Below are 21757 nucleotides of genomic sequence, written 5' to 3' on the forward strand. Positions count from 1 at the left end.
AGGAAGGCCATAGCAAAGTAATAAAAGGGACCTTGAGAATTAATCTTTATTTTTTTAAATATATATTTTATTGATTTTTTACAGAGAGGAAGGGAGAAGGATAGAGAGTTAGAAACATCGATGAGAGAGAAACATCGATCAGCTGCCTCCTGCACACTTCCTACGGGGGAATGTGCCCGCAACCAAGGTACATGCTCTTGACTGGAATCGAACCTGGGACCTTTCATTCCACAGGCTGATGCTCTATCCACTGAGCCAAACCGGTTAGGGTGAGAATTAATCTTTACCAAGCTATTCAGAAGAGGGATTTTGAAGCCTATAGACAGGAGGGTATATAACACCTCAGACCCCCACCCAACTTGCCCTCTGCACTTCATAAGCCAGATGTATAGGTTTGCTTGCCTTGCTTCTTCAATAAAGTGCATGCTTTAATTATTTTAATTAATTGGCTTTTCACAACCCAGTCAAGGTCTCTCATATAAATTCATTTATATGAGAAGTCAAGGATCAAGATTGGGGACGGCCCTCTTCCTCTGACTCAGGGGGCTGTCAGATGACACCTCTCTGGTGTCTGTGAGAGGTGACGGTCACAGTAGCAATTGTAAGCACTCCGTAGGGTTGTGTACAGATTAAAAGAAATAAAACCTTCCAAAGAGCTGAGCACACTGCCATGTGGATCCCCATGTCTGTTGGCATGGGCCTTGTTCATTTCCTCCTTCACCACCCTTGCTGATTGGGCCACCACCTCTGTGCAGCTGTAAGTTTTGGGGGCAACGGGGTCTCAGGTGCTTCCATGAACACATTGTTACTGAACATCTGTTCACATTTTGACTGGTTCCTTAGGCTGGATTCTCAAAAGTAGACTAACTGAGTTGAAAGTCAGTATCAGTTAAAAAACCGCTTTTTAAAAACTTTGCTCTAATGAATCCTTCAACCAGAAACCCTTTTATTTCTACATCCTTACTGTGCCGTATACTTTCCCTTTCTCTGAGGTTGAGAGTATTCTATGTGGAAATGTGTAAAAATAAGGTCAAATCTAGACACAGAGTCCATTACAAACTCTTGGGGACTATACAGAGTGAGAGCCGCAGACATGAGGCTGAGCAAGGGGCACGGCGAAGGTGAGTGAGCAGGTGTAGGCTGCACTGGGAGGACCTGACTGGCAGCCCTCCCATCCCTCACCCAGAGCAGGAATCTCCTCTGATCCAAACCACTTTCTGACTCTAGGTGTTTTCTTTTCTTTCTCTCTTAACTTCATAGTTGGAGCAATTTCTTCAAAGAGAGCTGAGTGTTTCTGCCCGGAGTCAGACAAAACTCCTTGTTTCCCATGTTTAGATCAATAAAATAGGCAAAAATGATTTAATAACCATTGACCTCCTTTGTTGTGGGTTCAGATTATTTTCATCTTTCTGTATGTTTGCAGCCATAGGGATATCGAAAATAAAAAGGGAACGGTAAAAACTATATTTTTAACCTCACTAGAGTCTCCCTGTTGCAATATTTCATATATTTGCCTATCGAGAAAACACACTAGTTCTTCACGAGAAGAATGAAGATTTATGTCTTGTCTTTGTACTTTGCACACCAATCACAGCTCATGTCTTTAATGAGCTCCAGTGGTTAGACACTTCAGAAATGACTAGCTGCAGGCAACAGATGTTCTCTGAATCCAATCAAAGGGCAATCCAATCAGAGGAGTTTGGTGTTTTCCAAGTTTCCTCAGACTGCACCGAATTGATAGAATCATGTCCTTCCAAACCCAATAGGCCAGAGTCTTTTAGCTCCCAAAGGCAAATGCCTAGGGGAGCCCAACAATCCCTTCATATGGCACTCTGGCTAATTTATAAATCAGCAACCCCTGATTTGAAGGCCTGTTAGTCAAGTGTAATTGTACATGACTTGGAGGCCCCAAAACATAGCCTTCAGGATGAAATCTGCAGAAAGCCTTCTTTCATAATCAGAAGATGCCATCAGCTCCTTTTTTTTGTATCAATGGTTTGATAATCAGGCTTTTTGTTCCAGATAGTGCTCTCATGAAGAAATGGAGTATCAATCATTTTGTTCACTCTCTCATCTGACACTTATTGGTTCCTTGAATATGCAGTTTCCATGAAATGCCCTTTGTTGGACAAGGAGACAAGTTGCCTGTGGTTTCTGCCTCCCCAAGTAGTCCTAGATTGTGTCAGTGCCTGATGGATGAAGGGAAGAATGGGGTGGATGGGAAAAGACCAAGTCTGCTTTGCAAATCACGGGGGATCCCGGAGAAGGAACACACTGTGGGACCTACTGGTGGAGGTGAGTGAGCAGTACAAGTTCCTCATATTTCAATGAGATTTTTGGTGTCTTATTCATGCTTTCATTAAGCTGGACAGTTTTGAAGTTAATACACTATTTTTCATTATGCATAGCATATTTGACTTTAAGATTTACCGAGTCCATTGTAGTTCAATGCATATTTATTGAGCATCTGAAAAATGCACACTGATCTTTAAACTTCCAGACAGGAATTCAGTGATGATGAGAACACAGAACACATTCTCAGGTAGCCCTAAGCCCAGGCAGAGGGATAGATTAGTGTGCATGCAAATAACCAGAACCCGAGGCCGACGGTGACAATCCTCCTAAGAGGGAATGAGGATTTGGAAAGAAGTGACATCAGGGGCATCAGAAACATTAATGAAGAATCTAGCATTTCAGACAGGATCAAGCAGGTGCTGCCAAGGACAGCATAGGCAAGGGAACAGGAGTGCTGGGTGGGATTTGTTTGTGGGTATGTAAGGAAATGGGTGGGAGACAGCATTAGAAAGTATTGGGGGGGGGGGATGTGATGGAAAGCACTGTGCTGAGAAGTGTGTGATGAATTCCAGACAGTGAAACCCCATTAAACATTCTTCATCTGGGAAAGTGCCACAGACTCTGTGGGTTTGGTATGGCAGTGCAGTTTCAGGCCCCTCACCATGCCATGCTTTTGTTTTCTAACATCGTCTCATACATTTATTTCTCATTTCTTTCATGCGTGTGGGCTCAGGAGCAGCCAGAGGATGACTGACACTGCTCAGGATTAGCATGAGGCTCTAGCCCCCTCCCTGGCTGCTGCCAGCTTCTCCAGGCTTCTCCTTGCAAAGGTTAGTGTCTCTATCATTTAACCAGCATGAGGATAACTGAGGGTGATTGGTTGAAAATGCATATTCCGGAGACTCTTAAATAGGTGGGTAAAGCTAAAAATTCTGCTTCCTAAATGAAGCCTCCCCAATGAGGCTGATGCCTATGGCTCTGACTTATACACACACTTCCCAGTGACCTACAAGTTTAAGACAAGAGGAACTCAGCAGGGGATTCCGTTGCTTCCAGCTTGTTTGTACAAACATTTTTGGAAGCCCTTACCAGGAGAGGCTTGGGGAAATGTGTGTCTTCCACTTGAAAAAGTTAAAGAGGCTAACTCTTTATTTTAATGTCAAAGAAGCACCAAATATCTTACTGCATTACCAATGACAGCCTGCCATTTCTGCTAGGGTGTTGGAGTTCAACATAAACCAGTTTCTCAGTAGGTCTTGAGACTTCCTGGAGGAGGCGCTCAGGCATCTGCTTTCACCAAGCTTCCTCAGGAGATAGTAGGGAGGAATCATTGACTTTGCCCCGGGTCACTAGGCTTCTTTTCTGAAATATGACCTGCAGGAAAGACACTCATTCTTTATTCACTGTAGCTTCAGAAAGTGTTTAAAACTTGCTAATTCCAAATTGAAAATGTAAACATCTGTAGATCTGTTATCACAGCCAATGTATTTGCACGTTAAACAAAATGTGAGAAAAGGGTCCTCAGTTTGGATGGAGGTATCCTCTCAATTTCAAAGTAACTTGGAAAGTTGAAAAGATACAATTTCCTAATCCTATATAATAAAGAGGTAATATGCAATTTAACCCTCACACCCTCACAAGATGGCTGCCTATGATCAGGCCGGCAGGGGGGTTAGTGAGGGATGACCAAATGACTGAACAGCAGGCTGCATGGGGCAACCAGGCCAGAGGGGGGCAGCCATGAGGGGCAACCAGGCTGGTGGGGGGGGGGGAAGTTGGGGGCAACCAGGCTGGCATGAGGGGCAGTTGGGAGCAATTAGGCTGGCGGGGGGTGGGCAGTGAGGATTGACTAGGCTGGTGGGGACGCAGTTCGGGGTGACCAGGCTGGCAGGGGGGTAAGTTAGGGGCGACCAGGCCAGCAGAGGGGGCAGTTGGGGGTGACCAGGCCAGCAGGAGGGGCAGTAAGGGGTGAACAGGCCAGCGGGGGTGGGGGGGCAGTTAGGGGTTACCAGGCAGGCAGGCAGGTGAGCGATTAGGAGCCAGTGGTCCAGGATTGTGAGAGGGATGTCCGACTACCGGTTTAGGCCCGGCAGTCAGACATCCCCCAAGGGGTCCCAGATTGGAGAGGGTGCAGGCTGGGCTGAGGGGACTCCCTCCGCCCATGCACAAATTTCTTGCACCAGGCCTCTAGTGTTTGTATATAAAATAATTTATTTTCCTTTGTTTCCTTGTATTCCTTTTTCCCTTTCTTGCAAAGTATACAGCCAGATGACTCTGGAAAAACTAAAATATGTCAACTGAGAATTTGTTCTACGGAAAAATAGAGAAGAAATGTGGAAATGCTGTATATATTTTATGGAAACTCATTTCAGAAGATGGCTTTAAGTATAGCAATAAGCTTTCAGATAAAGTTTGGTTTTGACATTTGAAGTTTGTTTTACATGTGAGAAACTTTAAATTATGTTGGCAGATATTTGACTTCCCTCTATACAAACATTTTTATAGCTGGGATGCACTGTTTCTGTAGGTCTGTTCCCTGTTGCAATGTTTGCTCTTTTAAAGTCATACCTATTTACATTTTTATTAATTTTTCTAACCCATATTTTAAAGCTATAAGGTTTGTTTTGATTTTATGGAGCTTTAAAGGGTCCTCATGCTAATCCTGAGCAGTCAGTCATCCTCCGGCTGCTCCTGAGGCCACAAGAATGAAAGAAATGAAAAATAAATGTATGAGACTATGTTAGAAAACAAAAACTGGACATGGTGAGGGGTCAGAAGCTGCAATGCCAAACCAAACCCACAGACTCTGTGGCACTTCTCTGTGACCATGTAATATTAATATTGATGTCTTAGAGTGGCTTAGGATCATTATGGATATTGTTTATATTTAAACTATCAAAGATATTTTTAGAGCTCCTACCATATGTGTGTTTCTGTCGTCAGTGCTGGTCATCAACAGAGGTTGAATAAATAGTGCCTGCCCTTAAGGACATTATACTCTATTTGGTGATACAGGAAAGAAAACAAAAGGTCCCTCACATATAATATCAGTGACAAGAGCAAGGTGGGGTGGGGTGAGCGGGGCAAGACTGGACCTGCAAGAAGCCCCATGGAGGATGGCACCGGCAGTGTTGGGCAAGGCAGGTTGGGAGCTGGGTCTGCCCCTCAATATTCATTTCTGTCATCATTTCCTCACATTGCGTTCACTTTTGTTATTTTAACTTAAAACTTAGAATATTGAATACATTTATGTTTCAAAATTTGAAAGATACAACATTTTTTACATAATTACCATTCAAAAAGTAAAATACTTAGGTGTAAGTCTAACAAAATATGTGCAAGATCTTTATGAGGAGGACTACAACACTATGATGGATAAAATCAAAGAAGAACTAAATAAATGGAGAGATATTCGATGTTATGATTAGGAAGACTCAATGTTGTTAAGATGCTTCCCATCATCTATAGATTCAATGAGATCTCCATCAAAATTGCAGCAAATTATTTTATGAATATGTACAAACTGATTTGAAAGTTGATATGAAGATACATAGACCCAGAGGAGCCAATATAATATTGAAGGAGAACAAAGTTGGAAGGACTGACACTATCCAACTCTTAGACTTACCATAAAGCTACAGCAATTGAAACTGTATCAGTGAGAGACTATACAAACAGATCCATGGAACAGAATAGAGAGCTCAGAAATAGACACCCATAAATATTGTCAATTGATCTTTAACAAGGGAATAAAAGCAATACAATGGAGCAAAGAAAGTCTTTTCAACAAATGGTCCTGGAAAAACGACATCCACCTGCAAAAAAATCAGTCCAGACACAGAGATTACTACATACTTCAGAAAAATCAACTCAAAAGGGACCACAGACCCAAATGGAAAATGGAAAACTATAAAACTCCTAGAATATAGCATAGGAAAAAAATCTAGAATGTTTGCATCTCTGTTCATCAGAGATATTGGCCTGCATTTTCCTTTTCTTTGGCATCTTTGTCTAGTTTTGGGATTGGGGTAATGCTGGCCTGGTAAAATGCATCTGGAAGAGCTCCATCCTCATCTTTCTTGTTGGAAGATATGAGAAAGATTGATGTTAATTCCTCTTTTAGTGTTTGGTAGACCAGGGAAGCAGTCTAGCCCTGGACTTTTGTTTGTGGGAGGTTTTGATTACTTTTTAAATCTCCTAATGAGTCTTCAGTCTGTTCAATTTATCTATTAAACATGATTCCATCTTGGAAGGTTGTATGTTTCCAGGAATTTATCCATTTCCTCCAGGTTGTCCAATCTGTTAGTGTAAAATTATTTATAGTAGTCTGTATTTCTGTGGTATCAGTTGTAACATCTCCCCTTTCATTTATAATTTTATTAGAGTGCTCTCTTTTTTTCTCTTGGTGAGCCTAGGTAAAGATTGGTTATTTTAAATATTTTCAAAGAACCAGGGAGAGTGGGAAGGCAGTGCCTGCTCCCTGAGGTCTCAGATCAGGATGAGTCAGCCTCCTTTCTGAGGTGTCTCCCAACTGCAGGGTCTGGCTTTTAATCATCTCTCTTTTACCAACTTTGATTACACTGAGCCTTTGCATAGATCCATCATTTAGCCATCTGAAATGCCTTCTGCCAACAACCCACTTTTCTACAGTCCCAAAAAAGGGACCTTTAAGATATAATTCAAATGCCACTTTATCTGTGGAGATTTTTCTGAATGCTTCAAGCAGAATCCAATGTCTTTTTTTCTGCTTTGTACCTCTGCTTATAAGAATGTCATTTTCCTTGTGTATTGTGGATAGTTCTTCAAATGTTTGTATTATGGATAGTTCTTTAAATGTGTTTTTTTTCTTTCAAGGTGGGCTCTGGGTTTACTATTTATATTCCTTCCTGTGCTATCATGGGGTCTGGTATAAACACATTAGTCACACAGAAAATACCTGAATTGAAATAAACTCATACGGCCATGGTTTCCTTGCTTCTTCTTCCTTGACCTGCTGTAGTATTTGGCCTGTATTTGGTTAAAGTTCCTGCCCTCCCAAGTTAGTACTTAGAGAAGCAAGGACTCAGGAGAGTTCTGGCTGGAGAAAACCCTGCCTTAACAGCAGATTCACCTTTCACCAATGGGGTGACTGTGACCCTTTGTTATTAATCATCTGCTAATTATTTTCAATTCCTAACTCACTGTGAGTCAGTTACTTTTCCTTAAACTTCAACTTCGCCTGCCTAAAAATCTCACTGCTGTTCATGCTGACCACTGACACACAAATATTTCTTACTTTCTACTTAGATTTTGAATCCTTTCTTCATCTCAGTTTTTATACATTTATATTTTCTCATTACTACATGCCTCTTCTAGTTTGAAAATGAAACTAATCTCTCCAGAGTGACAGGAAAGCAAACTGGAAGGAAAGAAATGATAAACACATGCATTTCCAATAGTAACATCAAAATACACACTTTTAGATGCTGTGAAAAATATTTAGGCAGACACATATTTAAGAGGAAACTTTTTAACATATTTAAAAATGTATATTTTATAACATTAATTCAGGTAAATATTTAGAGAATGTTGTTAAAATTTCTTTTCTAATTTGGATATTGTAATTTTTTTAGAAATAAAAGGGAGACAAAAAATAATTTTATGGACATCTATTTTCAAATGTCATCTGATCAGGAGCCTGGATGCAGTATTTCCCAAATCCCATGAAAATATGTGAGGATTAATAAGAAAAAACAAAATATTACTTCACATATTATATAAAGTATAGAATATAAGATATATCCCCTAAGCATGCCGTTGATGGTGAGTCTTGTAATTCTTTTCTGCCTTCCAGTTCAGAAATCATAGCTTTTATGCAAACAGAAGTCAGTTGCTTCTTTATGAATGGATGTTGGTGTCAGAATATTTTTCTTGTTCTCCTTACAGAAAACTAACCTTCATGGCCCCACCTTTGCTGCTCCCCATGCTAAACTACTTTCTGTATTGAGAGAACACAGTCCAGGAAAACAACTGGGTTAGAGCTGTGGTAGGGTTCTGATTTTGGAGAGTTATAATTTCAACATGTGAAACATAATATGGAGAAGTGGAGACATAGCAAAGAAGCCTGGTAGTAATCTTTATTGAGAACTGTAGATTTTGGAGAATTTACTGCATAAGATGTGCCAGAATCAGTAGAGAGCTTCAGGGAGATCCTTTAATCCCAACTAATGCATGGTTAAAAATTGCAGGCCTAACATTAGAGTTTGGTCTAGACACTGGATATATATCCTTGTTATCCAGCTGAAGATCTAGAGAGTGAGGCTAAGAATAATTAAAGCATTCTTAGCAGCACAAAGTAGCGGCACAAATCTCTTTCATTCACAAGAAAAAAATAGAAAAATTATCATCTTGAAGACTCAAATGAAGATCAGACATCTGAAAATGACATATCATGGCAAATAGAAGACAACTTTGGAAAGTTATTTAGCAATTTAATACCTTCAATATAAAGAGAAAAAAAGAAATGTCCTTAATAAGAACAGAATGTTATTGAGATATTATATAAATTAGGAAAAGATATATAAAGAAGAGTCTTCTGAATAATTGAGTATAACTGAAAAGTACAATAAATTATTTTACATTGGTTACAGCAATCAGCACAAGTGATGCCATGGAAAATTTAATCACTAACATGGTGAATAGTGTTAAGAAACCTCTCAAAGTACAGATGCAAAAAAGGATCTGTGTGGACATCCATTTTGGAAGACAGAGTGGTAGCTTCTCACAAAGCTAAGCAGAGTTAGCCACAGAATCCAGCAATGGTGCACCTAGGATTTACCAAATTCAGTTGAAATTTTATGGTCAAACAAAAATCTGCATAAAAATGTTTGTAGAAGTTTTATTCAAAATCACTATCGATGAATACAACCATATTATCATTCAATAGATAACTTTTGTGGTGATTCCATACAACAGAATATTATTCAACAATAAAAAGAAATGAGCTATCAAGCCACAAGAAGATATGAGTGAATATTAAATGCATATTAGTAAGAGAAGCCAGTCTGAAAACATCCTATACTGTAGAATTCCAACTATATGACCTTCTGAAAACAATAATATCAACAAAACTATAGAGATAATGAAAAGATCAGTGGATGCCAAAGGTTTGAGGGGAGCAACTGAGGGTTGAATAAATAAAGCACAGAGAATTTTTAGGGCCGTGAACTATTCAATATGATACTATAATGGTGGATACATGACATTATACATGTTTTTAAACCATAGAACTTATAGAACAAAGAGAGAAGCTTAATGACTACAGTGTAAAAAACAAAACTCATTTCCAGGAAGAAATTGAGACAGTGACAAAATAATCTAGCTGCATTTATAAATGTGTGAAACACCCTCACTGAATGAGATGGGAGAAATGATATGGACCTGAGTAACTTTGGAAATAAATGAAGCCTATCAGAGTAAAGGCAAAAGGAACTGCACAAAACACTATTGCAGTTGATAAAATTGTTTCCTCTGGGTATGTGTTAACAATTCTGACACTGTTATATGTGTACACCAGAATTAGACAGTTAAGCACATGAATATCAGGTGTTAGAAGACAGGTTTTGCACTTTTGGACTGAGAGTTTATGGATAAAGTCAGGAGGTCAGAATGGACCATGTGGTAGTAAATTAGAGTTGAAGGCAACAGTATGAAAACATGTTTAGCTTAAGAAGATACAGTACAGGTGGTTGCATATATAAATACAGTTGACCCTTGAACAACACAGAAGTTAGGGGTACCAGCCCTCCAGTTAAAAATCTGCATATAGCTCTTTCCCTTCTGCATGCCATCGAAGATCCTGTGCTGCCCCACAGGTGTTACCAGTATTGTAAGAACAGCCATACCCAAAGCCTCCCTTCTGCCGAGGTGTCCCTGATGCTAAGATCCTCATCTTTGACCAAGGGCAGAAGAAGGCAAAAGTGGATGAGTTTCCACTTTGTGGCCACATGATGTCAGATGAATATGAGCAGCTCTCCTCCAAAGCCCTGGAACTGCCCATATTTGTGCTAACTACATGGTGAAAAGCTGAGGCAAAGATGGCTTTCACACCTGAGTGAGGCTACACCCTTCCACATCTGCCACATCAACAAGGTGTTGTCCTGTGCTGGCGCTGACAGGCTCAAGATAGGTATGGCAGGTGCCTCTCAAAACCCCAAGGCACAGGGACCAGGGTCCACATTGGCCAAGTCATCATGTCCATCCACACCAAGCTGCAGAACAAGGAGCATGTGATTGAGGCCCTACAGAGAGCTAAATTCAAGTTCCCTGGCCAACAGAAGGTCCGCAACTCCAAGAAGTGGGGCTTTACTAAGTTTAATGTGGATGAGTTTGAAGACACAGTGGCTGAAAAGTGGCTCATCCCAGATGGCTGTGAGATCCAATACATCCCTAATTGTGGTTCCCTGGGCAAATGATGGGCCCTTCACTCATGAGAGTCTCCGTGCTGTTCCCACCTTACACTCACCAATAAATCCTAACTCCTGTAAAAAAATATCTGCATATAACTTTTGACTCCTTAAAAAGTTAATAGCTTACTGTTGACTGAAAACCTTAGTGATAACATACATAATTAACACATATTTTGCATGTTATGTATATTATCTACTGTATTCTTACAATAAAGTTAGCCAAACTAAAGAAAATGTTATTAAGAAAATCATAAGAAAGAAAAAATACATTTTTAGGGAAAAAAAATCCTCCTACAAGTGGACCTGTAAAATGCAATCCCTGTTTTTCAAGGATCAACTATATTTGTGGATATATGTATGTACATGGTTAATATATACAGATATATTTATTTAATCTGTCATCTGTAAGGGCCTAAAATACATTATATTCCAGTAGCAAGTAGCACAACTAAGTGCCAAGATCTTGTTTTTTAATACCATTGTCCAATAAAATGAATCATGACTCCTTGGAGAAATGGCTGATTCTAGGACCGGGTGTGAAACAAGCAGGATGAGCCAGGAGCACCTGGTAGTGTCAGAAAGTAACTGAGTACTTCACTTTCTTCCCCCAAATCATACATTATTGGATAGGCTATGTCAAAGAGACACGGGAACCAACTTAAGGACCTCCAAATGGTCAAAGCTAGAATAAGTGGAGTGCAATATAAAGTATTATTACAATACTAGAAGCCCGGTGCACGAAATTCGTGCACGGCGGGGGGTTGTCCCTCAGCCCAGCCTGTACCCTCTCCAATCTGGGACCCCTCGAGGGATGTCTGACTGTCTAAATGGGCAGTTGGACATCCCTCTCACAATCCAGGACTGCTGGCTCCCAACTGCTTGCCTGCCTGCCTTCCTGATTGCCCCTAACCGCTTCTGCCTGCCAGCCTGATCACCCCCTAACCACTCTGCTGCCAGCCTGGTTGATTCTTAACTGCTCCCCTGCCAGCCTGTTTGCCCCCAACTTCCCTCCTCTGCCAGCCTGGTCACCCCTAACTGCCCTCTCCTGCAGGGTTGATCACCTCCAACTGCCCTCCCTTGCAAGCCTGGTCCCTCTCAACTGCCCTCCCTTGCAGGGCTGGTCTCTCACAACTGCCCTCCCTTGCAGGCCAGGTGCCTCCCAACTGCCCTCTCCTGCTGGCCATCTTGTAGTGGCCATCTTGTGTCCACATGGGGGCAGGATCTTTGACCACATGGGGGCAGCTATATTGTGTGTTGCAGTGATGATCAATCTGCATATTACTCTTTTATTAGATAGGATAGAGGCCTGGTACAGGGGTGGGGGCCAGCTGGTTTGCCCTGAAGGGTGTCCCGGATCAGGGTGGGGTTCCCTTGGGGTGTGGGGCGGCCTGAGCGAGGGGCCTGTGGTGGTTTGCAGGCCGGCCATGCCCTCTGGCAACCTAAGTGGAGGCCCTGGTATCTGGAATTTATTTTCTTTCTACAATTGAAACTTTGTAGCCTGGAGCGGAGCCAAGCCTGCTGCTCCCTCCGGGGTGGCAGTCATTTCTGTGGCAGTTAATTCACCTTCTACAATTGAAGTAGCCTTAAGAGGGTGAGCCCGGCCAGGGTGTGCAGAAAGCTTTGCTTCCCCTGTTGCCGCCGGCAACCCTGGCCTGCTCTCTCAAGCTCCATTCTGCCGCCATTTGTTTGAATTTGTTTACCTTCTATAATTGAAACTTTGTAGCTTGATTGGGGGCTTAGGCCTGCAATGGCTATGGAAAGCTTGGCTTGCTCTGTTACCTGGGAAACCTTGCTCTCTGTGGCTGTAGCCATCTTGGATGGGGTTAATTTGCATACTCGCCCTGATTGGCTGGTGGGTGTGGCTTGGCTGGTGGGCGTGGCTTATGTAGTGGAGTGATGGTTAATTTGCATATTACCATTTTATTAGAGAGGATAATACAAAGTATTAAATAATACCTGAGTCTATACAGACATAAATTGTTAAATAAATAAATAAATAAATAAATAAATAAATAAATAAATAAGGAAGTAGAGAAAAATTTTCCTTATACTAAAACTCTAAATTATTTATGAAAATACTCCACTCTTAAAGAAGGAAAGCATAAATCCCTACTCCTTAAGTGTGGGCTGCAAATAGAAACTTCTTTCCAAAGAGTAAATTGTCGAAAGGAGTAACTTAACAGTGTCATTTGCCAGGGAATCTTGACGAACGCCATCTCAGCCAGGTTGTTGAGGTCAATGTCAACAGTGGTAAGTCATGCTGATTGCATGTATTTTTTAAAAATAAATCTTTATTGTACAGATTATTATAATTGTTCCTTCCCCCCCCTATAGCTCCCCTCCTCCTCCATAGGTGTAAGATTTTTGTCCAATCTCTTCCCTCACCCCCCACACCCCCTTCTCCCCAAGAATTGTCAGTCCACTCCCTTTCTATGCCCCTGATTCTATAATATTCACCAGTTTATTCTGTTCTTCAGATTTTTTATTCACTTGAATTTTAGATTCACTTGTTGATAGATATGTATTTGTTGTCACTTTGTTGTTCATAATTTTACTTTACCTTTTTCTTCCTCTTCTTAGAGAATACACTTCAGCATTTCATATAATACTGGTTTGGTGGTGATGAACTCCTTTAGTTTTTTCTTGTCTGTGAAGCTCTTTATCTGACCTTCAATTCTGAATAATAACTTTGCTGGGTAGAGTAATCTTGGTTGTAAGGTCTTGATGTTCATCACTTTGGATATTTCTTGCCACTCCCTCCTGGCCTACATAGTTTCTGTTGAGAAATCAGCTGACAGTCATATGGGTACTCCCTTTTAAGTAACTAACTGTTTTTCTCTTGCTGATTTAAGATTCTCTCTTTGTCTTTTGCCCTTGGCATTTTAATTATGATGTGTTTTGGTGTGGCCCTCTTTAGATTCCTCTTGTTTGGGGTTCTCTGTGCTTCCTGGACTAATAAGTCTATTTCTTTCACCAGGTGGGGGAAGTTTTCTGTCCTTATTTGTTCAAATGTGTTTTCAATATCTTGCTCTCTCTCTTATTCTGGCACCCCTGTAATTTGGATGTTGGTACTCTTGAAGTTGTCCCAGAGGCTCCTTACACTATCTTCATATTTTTGGATTCTTTTTGCTTTTTGCTCTTCCAGTTAGGTGTTTTTTGCTTCTTCATATTTCAAATCTTTGACTTGATTCTTGGGATCCTCTAGTCTGCTGTTGGATGTCTATATATTGTTCTTTATTTCAGTCAGTGTATGCTTAATTTCTGATTGGTCCTTTTTCATATCCTTGAGGGTCTCACTAAATTTCTCAGAAGTTTCTAGAAGATTCTTGAGTAACCTTATAACTGTGGTTTTGAACTCTATATCCAGTATTTTGCTTTGATCCATTTCTTTCATTTGTGACTTGTTTCTTTGTCTGCACATTTTGGCTGCTTCCCTGTGTTTGTTTCTATGTACTGGATAACGGCTAAGTCTCCTTGAGTTGATAGAGTGGCCTTGTGTGGTAGGTGTCCTATAGGGCCCAGTGGCTCAGCCTCCCCATTCACCTGAGGTGGACGCTCTTGGTGCACTCCTTATTGGGCTGTTTGCACTGTCTTGTTGTAGTTAACCCTTGATTGCTATTGGTATCACTGGGAGGAATTGACCTGCAAGCCAACTGGCTGTGATGACCAGCTGTGTCTACACTGTAAGATCTGTTGTGCAGGAGACACCCTTATGGGGCAGGACTTGCTTCAGTGGGGCTTTGGTGCTCACTGAGTCTGCCCCTTGAGTGTGTCTCTTATGGATGAGAAGAGTTGTAATCTGGTATGGTCTCACTCTGACCACTGGGTACACTGGCTCTTGGATCTCCGAGGAGGTGCAAGGTCAGCCACTGTCTGGAGCTGCCCAGCAGGAGCTACAGAGACATCTGCAGATTCCTCCTCTTTTTATGGGGTTTGGAAGTGCCCAGACGAGGTCCAGTTATGAAGCAAGGCCGCTGTTGCTGCCAGGTAGTGGGCCTTCTTTTGGAATCTCTGGGACTCTCTGACCCAGCTGCAGTTTGTTTTAGGCAAAAGAACAGGCCATTTATATGCAAAAGCCGCTGGTCACAGCTTGGGTGTGTTTGTAATTTGAGTGGGGCAGAGTCTCTGGGAATCACCAGGGCAGAGCAAACAGCAATGGCTGCCCAGAACCAGAGAAGTCCCTGGTTCTCTGCATCCCGCGCCCCCATGCCAGATCAATGATAGCTGCAAGCACCTCTAAGAGTGAGCCGCCCTTATGTTCTTGTCCCAATGCCAGACAGTCCAGTTTCTCCCCGTATGTGTCTGGATACCCCAGAGTCTCACCTGGAACTGGAGTTCAGAGCAAGCGGGAGCTTGTATCTCTCTCCCGGTTTAAAAAGCAGCACATCCAGGTGCCAGCACTTTCGGCACCTCTGCACCTTTTACCAGTCTCAATGAGCTTTCTTCACCTCTCTAGTTGTGGAACTTCCACTCAGCCAGCTTTCCCTCGGTTCTGGGTGGTAGTTGTTCTGCCATTTAGTTGTGGTTTTAATGTGGTTGTGAGAGGCAGCAAGTATAGGTGATTACCTATGCTGCCATCTTGGTTTCTACTGATTGCATGTATTTTGATACCCTACCTAATAATAGACAAATATGCAAATTGACCGCACCTTCGCTACGCCCAAGCCACACCCACCAGCCAAGCCACACCCACTAACCAATCAGGATGAGTATGCAAATTACCCCAACCAAGATGGTGGCTAATTTGCATATCAAGACAGCGTAGAAAGAAGCCTAGAGCTGCAGAAGGGAGGGAGCAAAGCTGCAGAGAAGCAAGCAAGCCGGGGGGAGGAGAAGGGAGGAGTGGAGGCGGGGCCGGGGGAGAAGGGAGAAAAGCAGGCGGGCTGGCGGAGAAGGCCGGGCGGAAGAAAAGGGAGGAGCCCAAGTGGGGCCTGGGGAGAAGGGAGAAAAGTGGGCGGGGTGGTGGAGAAGGCAGGGCGGGGGAGAAGGGAGGAGAGCAGGCGGGGCTGGGTAGAGTGCAGCAGGAAAACCTATTGCAGGATTTTTCCTGCAATGGGAATGCTAGTGATACAATAAAAATGACATTTTGCATTTGTGGTTTTCTTAAAAATCTATAGTCCCACTCTACTCATGAGAAAAATTTAAGACAGATTTCAACAGAGATGGTATCTTATAAACTTCTTGACCAGTACTTCTTAAAACTATCAAGATCATCAAAAACTAGGACCTTATGAGAAACTGTTAAAGCCAAAGGAGACTAAGGGAGAAATGACCAGTAAATGTAATGTGGTACCCTAAGGTAGAATCCTGGAAGAGAAAAGGACATCAAATAAAAGGTAAGATAATGTGAATAGAGAAGGAACTTTAGTTAATAATAATGTATCAACATCAGATCATTAATTATAATAAATGTACAATACTAATATTAGATATGTACAATAGGGGATAATGGGTGAGGGAATATATGGAAAATCTCTATATGATCTCAATATTTTCCATTAATCTAATTTAAACTGTTTTAAATCCTAGCTGGTTTGGCTCATGGATAGAGCCTTGACCTATGGACTAAAGGGTCCCAGGTTCAATTCCAGTCAAGGGCACATGCCCAAGTTGCAGGCTTGATCCCCAGTGGGGAGCATGCAGGGGGCAGCCAGTCAATGATTCTCTCTCATCATTGATGTTTCTATCTCTCTCTCCGTCTTCCTTCCTCTCTGAAATTAATAAAAAATATATTTTAAAAAAACTTTAAAAAATAAAGTTTATTTAAAAAGATACCTACTGCATATTCTTAAAGACCAAAGCAACAATAAATATAATAGACAGAAAAGAAATATAAATAGTTAATTTTTTAAAAGATATTCACCCTCACTCATAACAAGGAAATGCATATTAAAACCACAGAACAAGCATATAATTTCCAAGTGTTTACCCCCCCCACCCCCATATTTCAAGTACCCACCTGGTCCTGTGCAATTATTACAATACTAGAGGCCCGGTGCACAAAATCATGCATGGAGTGGGGGGTGTCCCTCAGCCCAGCCTGCACCCTCTCCAATCTGGGACCCCTCAAAGCATGTCCTACTGCTGGTTTACAGGGATCAGCCTAAACTGGCAGTTGGACATCCCTCTTGCAATCCAGGACTGCTGGCTCCTAACCGCTCACCTGCCTGCCTACCTGCCTGATTGCCCCTAACAACTCTGCCTGCTGGCCTGCTTGCCCCCAAATGCCTCCCCCTGCCAGCCTGATCACCCCAAACTGCCGCTTGTGCCAGAATTCTCACCCCCAACTGCCTCCCCTGCTAGCCTGCTCACTCCAAACTGCCCCCCCGCTGTCCTGATCACCTCCAATTGACCCCCAATGATGGCCTGCTCACCCCCATCTGGCTCCCCTGCTGGTCTGCTTACCCCCAATGACCCCACCCCCCACCAGCCTGATTACCCACAACTACCGTCCCTTCCTGGCCTGATCACCCACAATTGCCCTCCCTTCTGGGTCTCTAAACTGCCTCTACCTAGGTCCTGCCACCATGGCTTTGTCCAGAAGAATGTCCGGAAGGTCTCCTGGAAGGTCTCCCAGTCTAATTAGCATATTACCCTCTTATTTGTATAGATAGAGGCCTGGTGCACAGGTGGGGGCCAGCTTGTTTTCCCTGAAGGGTGTCCCGGATCAGGGAGGGGGTTCCTTTGGAGCATGGGTCAGCCCGGGCGAGGGGCCTGTGGTGGTTTTCAGGCTGGGTGAGGGGCTGAGGGCCGTTTTCAGGCTGGGTACAGCCCCTTAGGGGGGGGGGGGCGTCCCGCTGGGGTGCCTGGCCACCCTGGGTGAGGGGCTGATGGCTGTTTGTAGGCTGGCCATGCCCACCAGTGAGGACCCTCACCCCATGGGAGTGTGGCCAGCCTGGGTGAGGAGCTGAGGGCTGTTTTCAGGCTGGCCACACCCCCAGGCGATCTAAGCTCCCAGCCCCTCCTTTTTTTCTTTTTTTTTTTTTTTCCAGTGACGGCTGGAAGAAGGTATCTGGGAATTATTTATCTTCTATAATTGAAACATTACAGCCTTGAGGGAAGCCAGGGCCAGCCAGGGCAGGCGGGAAGCTTGGCTTCCTCCATCACTGGGCACAACCCAAGCCTCCTGCTTGCTCCAGCTCTGTGGCCACCGCCATCTTTGTTGTATAATTTGCATACTCGCTTCTGATTGGCTGGTGGGTGGGTGTAGCAGAGTGATGGTCAATTTGCATGTTTCTCTTTTATTAGTGTAGATTATTGAAAATATTCCCTAAGCTGTACTTTATATCCCATGATTATCTATACTAATAATAGAGTAATATGCAAATTGTCTGGGACACCATCACTTAACAACCGTTCAGCAGGCTGCCTGTGCAGCAGGCTCAGGTGGGCGGGGACTTGCAGCAGTGGGGACGGGGAGCGGAAAAGGTGGGCCATGCAGAGGGTGGCCTGTAATCCCCACATGGTGGTGGCAGTGGCTGTGAGTGCTCTGCTGGGCCCAGGGCAAGCGGCAGCAGGGACGAGGGCAGGGGAGGCAGGGGAGGCAGAGCCTGGCGGATCCCGGTGGGTGGCGGCCTGTATTCCCCACATGGCAGTGGCAGCTGTGAGCAGCACCAAGCAGAGCCCGCAGGTCGAGCTGAAGCAATGCCTGCGGGCCATCAGCACCGAGGTGCGGCTGTGCCAGTCCCTGCTCCTGGCTCAGAAGGTGCACAATTGCAGGGACAGCCACCATGGTGGGCCAGATTGATGTCTTCCTGGCTGTGCCGTGTGGATTCGCAGATCTGTGCAGGCACAGGCCTCCAGTGTGCACCTCTTCTCTCCTCCCCCCTCTGCTCATGTGTGAATGCCCCCTAGTGCACTGTCACCCATGCGCGCCCGCAACAGTCCCAGACCACGGTGTGCGCACGTTCCCCCTGCACCTCCGATGCACTTCCATCTACCCTGGCATGCCTGTGTTCCCCACATGACGTTCACACATCCCCTCCGGCATGCTCACATCCTTTGGAGCGTATCTGGGTGCTCAGGGTGGGCTCCTGTGAGATGACAGTGAGAGGGCAAAGTGGTGACACCCTGTTCCCACAGAGTCCAGTGTGGCAACAAGATAACCTCCGTGGGGCTAATGCAGGTGCTGAGGTGGAAGCAGGTGTGGACAGACACACCTAGTGGGGGCGGGGTGGCCCTCACTGAGGTGCCTTCAGTCAGAGTTCGAGATCGGGAACCCAGAGGTAGCGAGGAGGTCCATCCTCTCAGTGAAATGGTGGGAGAGTTGGGGCGACTGCAGAGGAGGAATGTGCACTCGGGGTGCCGGAACCCATGAGCGAAGGCTGCCCTGATTGAGCCTCACTTGCTCGGGAGCCTAGCACGCTCTTGCCAGGCAGTGGGTGACAGGACATGCTTTTCCGAGTGAATGAAAGAAAACATTGATTCTCCCCCTGCCCGCGAAAGTGGAAAGTAGAGTTGGGAGACATGCGGGGAGTGATCGAGGTTCCCTGTCTGGGGGTTCCAAACTGCTGGTTACTTTCACCACTGACTAGAGATATACAGAGTGTCCTCCCAAAATGTATACACACTTTGAGTACCTACTAATTCCAATGGGTTTAAGTATGAAAAGAAAGAAACAACAATGGAGCTGTCATCTGTTAAAAGTGTAGGCATCAACCGGCAGTCGGACATCCCCTGAGGGGTCCCGGATTGGAGAGGGTGCAGGCCGGGATGAGGGACCCTGCCCCTGTGCACGAATTTCATGCACCGGGCCTCTAGTTTTGTTAGTAACAATTTGTAGTGTTTAATTCCTTCACCTTTATCTCTTAGTCTCCTAATCCCTCTCCCCTCTGGCAACCATCAGTCTATTATCTGTATTTGTGAGTTTGTTTCTATTTTGTTTGTTCACATATATTGATCTTTAGATTCCACATATAAGGGAAATTATATGGTATTTGTCTTTTTCTATCTGACCTATTTCACTTAGGTTAATACCCTCTAGAACCATCATTGTAAAATTACAAAATATGTGTGGCTATAGACACAATTGTTTCCTTATAATAAACCAATGTTTCATTAAAAAAACAGCAACAACAGAGAAGATACCATGTCCTCCTATCAGATGGACAAAAATAAAAGAAGTTTGATAACTCACTATGCTTGTTTTAAAATGTATCCCAAATTCTTTGATATTTCTCTCTTAAGAAGTGGAGCTTCCCTAGAGTGTAGGTTTAGTGACTCACTTCTAATGAAAAAAAATAGAGCAGAGATGATGGTTTGTGGCTTGAGACTTGCTGCTTCCTACTTGCTGTCTCTTGAATCATGTCCTCTGGGAAAAAGTGGTTGCCTGTATCATAAGATCACTCAAGCAGCCCGATGGAGAAGGAACTGTGGCATTCTGACAGTAGTTATTTTAAAAATGGAACCTCAAGTTTTGGTTATGGGTTCAGATGACAGCAACTTTGACCAACCTGGTAGGACAGAAACACACAGCTAAGCTGTACTTAAGTTCATTTTTTTATTTTTGTTAATCCTCACCCTAAGATATTTTTTTCCATTGATTTTTAGAGATAGAGGAAGGGAAGCGGGTGGGGGGAGCAAGATCAGACCTGGAATTGAACCTGTGACCCTTTGGCTGACACTATAATCACTGAGCAACACCAGCCAAGGGTACTCTAAAATGTTTTGACTAATAGAAATTGTGAGATAATAAATATTGTATTTTGTAGCTTAAAAATAAAGAAAGAGAGGTCAAGGAGTCGGGGGGAAGAAATAACAAATATTGAGGGAGAAGTTGATGGACATGGAGGTAAAACATCCCAATTTAAAATGAAAAAAATAAGTAATAGCCAAGTATGTAAGTAGAAAGTTTCTTGAGCTTTAAAAGTTTTGAATATGTTGATTTAAAGAATTGGCTATATCCCAACCACAACTTCCCCTCAAAGAATCCATAGTTTAACCCAAAAGAGACAGAGTAATGAAAGTATTCTAGCAGCAAGAACACACACACACACACACACACACACACACACACACACACAGAATAAGAAACAGATTTCTTCTAAAAAATCTGCATGACCTCAGACATTTTCCTTTTTTTCTTTTACCTCAGATATTTTCTTTGCCATACTAAGTTACAGCAAAAAATGAAGAAAACACTATAAAGAGGAGTGTTGTCAGAAAAATGGCCAGATAAGAGATTTCTTGCATTTATCATCCCCTCAACAATAGTAATTTGGCATCTTTAGATGAACAAAAGTTCCAGTGTGAGATTTTTTGGGATCCACGTAGGAGATTTTGAAATCCTGGTGCAGTCCAAGACAGAGAATAGCCATGATGAGAAAGCAGGCTCAGAACCATTGACTTAGTGACTGACTGTACTCCTGGCTACACACACAGAAACAATTCTTTACCCCTGGGAACTCAGCTACAGCCTCACTTGGCTTTGGGTCTGTAACCAGTAACATTCCAGGGACCCAGGGGGAGTCATGCCTACATGTGTTTCTGGTGATAGGCATTCAGACCTTGGCCCTCTGTGGACCCTGAAATGGCCAGGCAACCAACTCCAGTCCCTTCCAGTTAGGAGCCCATGAAGGTAAGTAAACCTGCCCGAATCAGTCAGACTATAGATTCTGAAAGGGCTTATCACTAAGCTCCAACCCCTTCCAGTTGCAGCCTGCAAACAGTCTTTCTGGAACAGAGACCCTATAGGAGACACTCTATCTGTGCCTTCAGAGTTCCTGAAAGAACCTTATACTAAATATCAGCACCCTCCCAGCTGCAGGCCATGAGGTGGCACAGAGACGCAGTGGGAGACTATCATCAGCAACCCTAAAAATTCTGAAAAGGCATTCTACTTGGCTCCAACACCATCATAGCTGTGATCCGCCAACAGATCTGCCAGCCCAGGGTTATAGTTAAAGACACTCTTCTATGTTTCAGAGATCCTGAAGGATACTCTTATTCAGTTACAGCTCCACCAGCTACAGTCAGTGACCAGTCCCACCCATCCAGGTACCAGACAGGAGACATGC

At 43.4% G+C, this 21757-nt stretch overlaps 1 pseudogene across 1 annotated transcript; it reads left to right on the forward strand.

Moving 5' to 3' along the window:
- The first annotated feature begins 1014 nt into the window (after window positions 1-1014).
- Window positions 1015-10748, forward strand: LOC307102727 (large ribosomal subunit protein uL16-like; annotated as a pseudogene). The gene is made up of 3 exons: window positions 1015-1121; window positions 2105-2295; window positions 10130-10748. The product of its transcript is annotated as a large ribosomal subunit protein uL16-like (transcript).
- Window positions 10749-21757: the final 11009 nt, after the last annotated feature.

Source organism: Cnephaeus nilssonii (genome assembly GCF_951640355.1).
Source record: "Cnephaeus nilssonii genome assembly, chromosome: 7".
NCBI classification, from domain to species: Eukaryota; Metazoa; Chordata; class Mammalia; order Chiroptera; family Vespertilionidae; genus Cnephaeus; species Cnephaeus nilssonii.